Source organism: Apium graveolens, chromosome 3 (assembly GCF_009905375.1).
Source record: "Apium graveolens cultivar Ventura chromosome 3, ASM990537v1, whole genome shotgun sequence".
Lineage (NCBI taxonomy): Eukaryota > Viridiplantae > Streptophyta > Magnoliopsida > Apiales > Apiaceae > Apium > Apium graveolens.
In genome coordinates this window covers 165,474,199-165,482,078 of record NC_133649.1, presented here as the reverse complement: position 1 = coordinate 165,482,078, position 7,880 = coordinate 165,474,199, and the positions used below count along the sequence as shown (strand labels likewise).

Below are 7,880 nucleotides of genomic sequence, written 5' to 3'. Positions count from 1 at the left end.
AAAAAGTCCACTTCCATCGTCAATGCTTTAAGTTGGGCAGCTATAGCAGTTGCTGCATCCAACTCCAGAATTCCTGCTACCTTGTCCTGAGTTAGCCTTTGAGAAGGATTCTGGTATTCATTAGCAGCCATCAGTTCGATCAATTTATAAGCTTCATTGTAGCTTTTAGCCCATAAGGCTCCTCCTGATGTTGTATCTAGCATAGGTCTAGATTGAGCACCCAAACCATTGTAGAAACAGTTTATAATCATCCAACCAGGCATGCCAAGGTGTGGGCACTTCCTTAGCATCTCCTTATATCGATCCCAAGCCTTACACGGAGATTTTCCAGTTTGCTGAGAAAATTGAGTAAGAGCATTCCTGATTGCAGCAGTCTTCGCCATCGGAAAGAATTTAGTGAGAAACTTTTGAGCAAGATCCTCCCATGTGGTGATAGACCCTGGTGGTAGAGAATATAACCGGAACTTTGCTTTATCCCTCAGAGAGAATGGGAAGAGTCGCAGCTTGATAGCATCTTCAATCACCCCATTGAACTTGAAATTGTCGCAGATCTCGATGAAATCCCCGATATGCATGTTGGGGTCTTCTGTAGAAGAACCCCCAAACTGAACTAAGTTATGTATCATCTGAATCGTGCTCGACTTGATCTCAAAGGTGTTAGCCGAGATGGCCGGTCTGATGATGCTCGACTGAATATCATTGATCTTAGGCTGAGAATAGTCCATCAAAGCCTTATGATTTTCTGCTTAATCTCCCATCGCTACTAGAGCTAGTTACTCGATTTTCTCTTCTTCTACTACTCCCTTCGAATCACTACAGCTTCTTCATCGGCTTGATCCAGATTTCTCTTACGAGTCCATGAACGCGTATGCATATACGCTCGCTAGAGTACCTGAAACACGACAAAGAAAAAGAGTAGGTAAGTAACAATGTCTGAGTCAATAAACTTTAACAATCATTGATGACAAACACATTAACCAAAAGTTAACACTGCAGTCCACGGCAGCGGCGCCAAAAACTTATTTGTCGCTATACACGCGCTAAAATTCACGCAAGTATACGCGTTCGAAAGTAATATAGAATTATTTCTAGTTCGATCCCACAGAGACTGGTTTAGGCTAAATTTGTGATTTATGCACCTATGCAACAATGATATGACTATTATTCAATGCTAAGACGAATAACAAATTGAGTTTTGATTATACTACGATTAACTAATGAGAATTATACTAGAGAACATTAACTAAAGAGAGTAAAGAGAGTAAAGAGAGTTGAATAATATATGACACAAACATGGGATTCTAACTTTATTAAGTACTTCATTAAATAGCCTTTTCGTTCTTAACCTTAGAATGTAATGGTGATGACACTAATCAGATAACACGAAACTAATAAACGCCAACTTCCGTTGTACGAGTACCATACTACCAGACATCCACAAAAGAGATACAAGCTGAATAGACACCAATTATACTGAGACCCTATATATCTATAGAATTTGAGAACATAATGGTTTAATGCACAAGTTATCTATCGTGATTACATAGGGCAAGTAAGATGCTTAAAATTACCTACAAATCATGCATAACAATAACACATGAACCTATGCTAGTATGGCAAGTTATAAATCCTTAAATTCACTTTCGCTTCATTAAGAATTAACACACTATCTTATAAATTCGTGATGCTCATAAGATGAATAAGCAATACCAATACTAGGTTATCATACAATCACCACACACTAAGGTATCGAAATAAATTAACTAAAGAAATCCATAAATAAATCTGCTAGAACCCCACGATAACGATTAGCCCATAATCGGACTCATCAGCAACGTGGGTTCCGATGGAAGCATGGTATAATAAACGTAGTCTTTATACTTAATGAAACCAAGTACGAAACACAAGTAAAGGTTCAAGAATAAGAAAACTAGCATCCAACGTTACAACTTAAACAAATAATCACAAGAATAAACTAGATCTTTTCGCCTTGGTTGAATTGTGCTCTCCGGTCTTCTTTACTCCTTTTCCCTAGCTTTTGTACGTCTCTCCTTTTTTAAAATGTCTTTATTTATGTATATATATGTTGTAGAACTGACCAGGGCTTCAAACTCTCAAAATCCTAATAGAAACAAAATTCTGCTACCCCGACCTGGCGTGGGCGCGCGCTTGACCAGCGCGGGCGCGCTGAGTTTCCTGCTCTTTGGGCGCGGCCGCGTGCTTGAGCAGCGAGGGCGCGCCGTCCTCCTAAATAAAATTCTGAATTCTTTTCTTCTTCTTACTGATTTGAGCTGGTCTTTTCACGAGCCTTTATTCCAACACCATCCAAACACCAAATTAGCACTACAACCATGCTAATTTACCTGATTACCTGTAAAATGCCTGCAATGCAAAAACACAACAAAAACATGTAAAAACACCAACAACTTGAGTACAAATACACCAATTCACAACTTTACGGAGCGTAATAAAGTGTCATAAATGCCACTCAACAAACACAAATACCACCAGTTGTGCCTATTGTTACTTTAAGCGGTTTCAATCAGTAAAGCCTCCAGAATTTGAGGGCACAGCGGATCCTACCAAATCTAGAGCCTGGTTAAAAGAAGTGGAAAAAGCGTTCGCCTTAGTGAGAGTGGAAGAGGACCAAAAGACTGATTTCGCCAGCTATTTCCTGAAGGGAGAAGTTAATTATTGGTGGGAATCCAAGAAAGCTTTAGAAGGTGAAGGTATCGTGACTTGGGATAGATTCACCGAATTGTTTATGGAGAAGTATTTCCCTCGATATATGAAGAACCAAATGGAAATCAAGTTCTTGGAATAGAAGAAGATGAATATGTCAATAACTGAATATGAAGCAAAATTTACGGAATTGGCTAGGTTTGTTCCGGAACAGGTTGATACTGATGAGAAACGGGCTAAGAGATTCCAGCAGGGATTGAATTCATAGAATCATAGCGGAGTGGCAGTATTTGAACTGACCACATATACGGTCATGGTTCATAACGCCATGATTATTGAAGCGGAAAGTAAAATGTCCCAAAAAGAAAAAGGATAAGGTAATTTTCCGAATCATTTTAACCGAAAGCCGGGATTTCAAGACCGAACAAATATGAATTTCAAAAGGATAGAACAAGGCAATCAGAGGATAGATAATCATTTCCAAGCCGCAAACCAGCAGAGACTCATCAGACCATCACTGCCATACTGCAAGACATTTGGTCAGAAATATACGGGCATTTGTAACAAGGCACATGTGACATGCTTCAGGTGTAAACAGAAAGGGAACTACTCCAATGAATGTCCGATAATCAAGATAGATGTTACATGTTTCCGGTACGGGAAAAAGGGCATGTTGCCAGGGATTGTAGAGGACTAACGATGGCAGCCAGTGTTCCGAGAGTATTGGCACTACCTCCACCACCACAACAGAATCAGCCTAGAGCAAGAGCTTTTAATATGATCATGAAGAAAGCTGTGCAGAATCCAATTGTGGTCGCAAGTACGCTTTCTGTGAATTCTGTAGACGTAAAAGTATTAAATGATTCTAGAGCCACAAGATCTTTTATTTCTGAAGAATTTATTGATAAGATATGCTGTGAAATTAAATGTTTGGGCGAGACGCTAATTATAAAGTTAGCGAATGACAACCAAGTTCCCGTAGATTGGGTGTGTCTAGAGTGCGATATTAAAATAGCAGGACGTCACTTCTCTGTTGACTTGATACCTTTCGAGTTAGGGGAATTTGATATTATTTTAGGGATGGATTGGTTGGCAGGTAATAATGCTCATATCGATTGTGCGAATAAGAAAGTGAAATTGCGAACTGCGGATAATGCAACGGTAATATTTAGAGGTGAAAAACAACAGAAAAAAATCCTGACGATAATGCAGACTAAATGATTGCTACATCAAGGATGTAAATCTTATTTAGTCTATGTATTGGATACAGAAAAAGGAAAGTCCAAGAATTGAACACATTCCCGTTGTATGTGAGTTTCCTGATGTCTTTCCAGATGAACTTCCAGGATTACCGCCTGATCGAGAAATTGAGTTTACTATTGATTTAGCATCAGGCACGAAACCAGTTTCAAAAACTCCATATCGAATGGCACCGGTTGAGATGAAAGAGTTGCTGCGCAATTACAAGATCTTCTGGATACAAGGATTATAAGACCTAGTGTATCTGCATAGGGTGCACCGGTATTGTTTGTTAAGAAGAAAGATGGTCGCATGCGACTATGTATCGATTATCGTGAGTTGAATAAGTTGACTATCAAAAATAAGTATCTTCTACCACGAATCGATGATTTGTTTGATCATCTAAAGGAGCCACATGGTTATCTATGATAGATTTGAGGTAAGGATACCATCAACTGAAGATCAAGGTCGAAGACATTCCCAAGACTGCTTTTCGTACCAGATATGAACATTATAAATTCCTCGTAATGAAATTCGGTCTAACTAATGCACCAGCAGCATTCATGGATTTAATGAACAGAGTATTCAAGAGATACTTGGATATATTTGTGATTGTATTTATTAATGACATCTTGATCTACTCGAAGACCGAAGAAAAACATGCCGAGCATTTAAGAATTGCATTGGAAATCCTGAGAAAAGAACAGCTTTACGCGAAATTTTTAAAATGCGAATTTTGGTTATAAGAAGTGCAATTTCTAGGCCATATAATCAGTACTGAATGGATTCAAGTCGATCCAGCAAAGATTGAAGCTATTTTAAATTGGAAAAGACCAAAGACCCCGACAGAAGTCAGAAGTTTCTTGGGATTGGATGGTTATTATAGAAGATTTGTTAAAGATTTTGCGAAAATAGCTACGCCATTAACCAAATTGACTCGAAAGAATGAAAAGTTTGCATGGGATGAAAAATGTAAAGAAAGTTTTCAGGAATTGAAGAATCGAGTGGTGACCGCACCTGTACTCGTGCTACTAGATGATCGAGGAGATTTTAATATTTACAGCGATGTTTCCTACCAAGGACTTGGGTGTGTATTAATGCAGCACGACAATGTAATTGCATATGCTTCTAGACAATTGAAATCTCATGAACAAAAATATCCCACACATGATCTGGAATTAGCCGCAATCGTATTCACGCTAAAACTTTGGAGACATTATCTTTATAGCGGGAAATGTGAAATTTACACAAAAAGAACTCAACATGAGACAGCGACGTTGGCTAGAGTTAATCAAGGACTATGATGTGTCAATCAACTATCATCCAGGAAAAGTAAAAATTATAGCAGACGCATTAAGCCGAAAGAAAAGATTAAATATGTAAACTTCTTCAGAAGAATTGGTTAGAGAATTTGAGAAATCGGAAATTGAGGCTCGTATTCCAGAAAAATCCACTGAAATGAACTATACAATGACATTTCAGTCAGAAATGTTGGAAAAGATTAGAAGATACCAAGAGGAAGTAATGATTCATGAAGACGACAGCCTGACAGGAGAAGAAATTACAAGTCAAAAAGATGATAAAGGAATTTTACGATTTTCCTCGAGGATCTGGATACCTAATATACCATAATTGAAGAAAGAAATTTTACGAGAAGCTCAAAATTCAAGATATTCCATGCATCAAGGGAGCGCCAAGATGTATCGAGATTTAAAAGAAAACTATTGGTGGTTGTTAGTCGCTAAACACGCTCTAATAATTCACGCAAGTCTACACATTCGCAAGTAATATAGAAACTTTTCTAGTTCGTTCCCACAAAGTCTGGCTTGGTTAACTAATTAATTCATGCACTTAAGCAACAATGTATGGTTATTATTCAATGCTAAGACGATAACAATTTGGGTTATTTATACTACGAATTAAACTAATGATTATAGCTACGTGAGTAAAGAGAGTTGTATATTATATGAGACAAATATGGGATTCTAACTTCATTAAATACTTCATTCAATATCCTTATTGTTCTTAACCTTAGCATGCAATGGTGATGACACTAATCAGACAACATGAAACTGATAAACGCCAACTTTCATTACACGAGTACCATACTACTAGACATCCACAAAAGAGATAGAAGCTGAATAGACACCAATTATATTGAGACCCTATATGTCTATAGAATTTGACAACATAACGGTTTAAGCACAAGTTATCTATCTTGATTATATAGGGCAAGTAAGATGGGTAAAATTAACTATGAATTATGCATAACAATACCACATGAACCTATGCTAGCATGGCAAGTTCTAAATCCTTAAATTCACTGTCACTTCATTAAGAATTTACACGTTATCTTATAAGTTCGCGACTCTTATAAGACGAATAAGCACAACCAATACTAGGTTATCATACAATCACCACACACTAAGGCATCGAAATAATTTAACTAAAGAAATCCATAAATATATCTGCTAGAACCCCACGATAACGATTAGCCTATAATCGGACTCATCATCAACGTGGTTTCTAAACTTTTAATCGGACCTTAATCAATGTGGAACCCCACGATAACGATTAGCCTATAATCGGACTCATCATCAATGTGTCATCATCAACGTGGATTCTGATGAAAGCATGGTATAACAAACGTACTTTTTATTCTTAAATAACAAAACCAATTACGAAACAAGAGTAAAGATTCACAAGTAAGAAAACTAGCATCCAAGTTACAACTTAAAACAAAGATTCAAAAGTAAAAACAAGATCTTCTTCTTTTTCATTGAATCGTGCTAATACGGCCTTCTTACGGCTCTCCATGCGCTTTGGTACATCTCTCTTATGAAAACGTTCTTATTTGAATATATATAACAGCTCTAATCAATCTGGAAGTCTCCCAATTAGAATTGCATTAGAATCAGGATTCAAAACTTTCGCACCGGTGCGGGCACGCGCTATCACAGTGCGGGCGCGCCGTCCTTGTGGGAAAAACTCAGATTTCATCTTTTTCCTTGCTGCTTCGAGCCGGCTTTCGACGAGCTTTTATTCCAACACCACCTTGACACCAAATTAGCACCAAAACAATGTTAATTCACCTGATTACCTAGATAATGCCTGAAATGCAAAAACACTAGAAAACACATTAAAACACTTAACAACTTGAGTACAAATGGATCAATTCAAATCTTATTAGAGCATAATAAAGTGTCATAAATGCCACCCAACAGTGGCCAGATATAAAGAAAGAAATAGCGGAATGGGTGAGTAAATGTTATATGTGCCAAGGTTTCATAGCGGAACACCAACGTCCAAGTGGATTACTACAACCACTGGATATTCCGGAATGGAAGTGGGAACATCTAGCGATGGATTTCGTAGTACGACTCCCGAGAACCAGATCAAATCATGATTCAATTTGGGTCATCACTGACAGACTAACAATGTCAGCTCATTTTCTTCCAATCAATGAAAGGTTTTCGCTCGACAAGTTAGTGCATTTATATCTCAAAGAAATTATAATACGACATGGAGTTCCTGTATCAATCGTATCTGATCGAGATTCACGTTTCAATTCAATATTCTGGAGACAGTTTCGTGAATGTTTAGGTACCAAATTAAATATGAGTATTGCTTATCATCCGCAGAGGGACAGGCAAAGTGAAAGAACGATCCAAACAATTGAAGATATGTTACGGGTATGTGCAATAGACTTTGAAGGCAGTTGGGATGAACATTTACCATTAGTGGAATTTTCTTATAATAACAGCTATCATGCAAGCATTGGAATACCACCTTATGAAGCCTTATACGGAAGGAAGTGCAGATCACCTGTGTATTGGGATGAAGTTTGTAGACGTAAAGTTCTAGGACCAGAATTGATTCAGCAAATCAAAGAAAAAGTAGCGCTTATTTAAAAGCGAATAGAAGCAGCACAAAATCGACAACAAAAATACACGGATCAG

The 7,880-nt window shown here is 37.7% G+C and overlaps 1 non-coding gene across 1 annotated transcript; it reads left to right on the top strand.

Moving 5' to 3' along the window:
• Nucleotides 1–261: 261 nt before the first annotated feature.
• LOC141715419 (small nucleolar RNA R71) lies at nt 262–368 on the top strand. The gene has a single exon (XR_012572183.1). It is a non-coding gene; the product is annotated as a small nucleolar RNA R71 (small nucleolar RNA).
• The last annotated feature ends 7,512 nt before the right edge of the window (nt 369–7,880 follow it).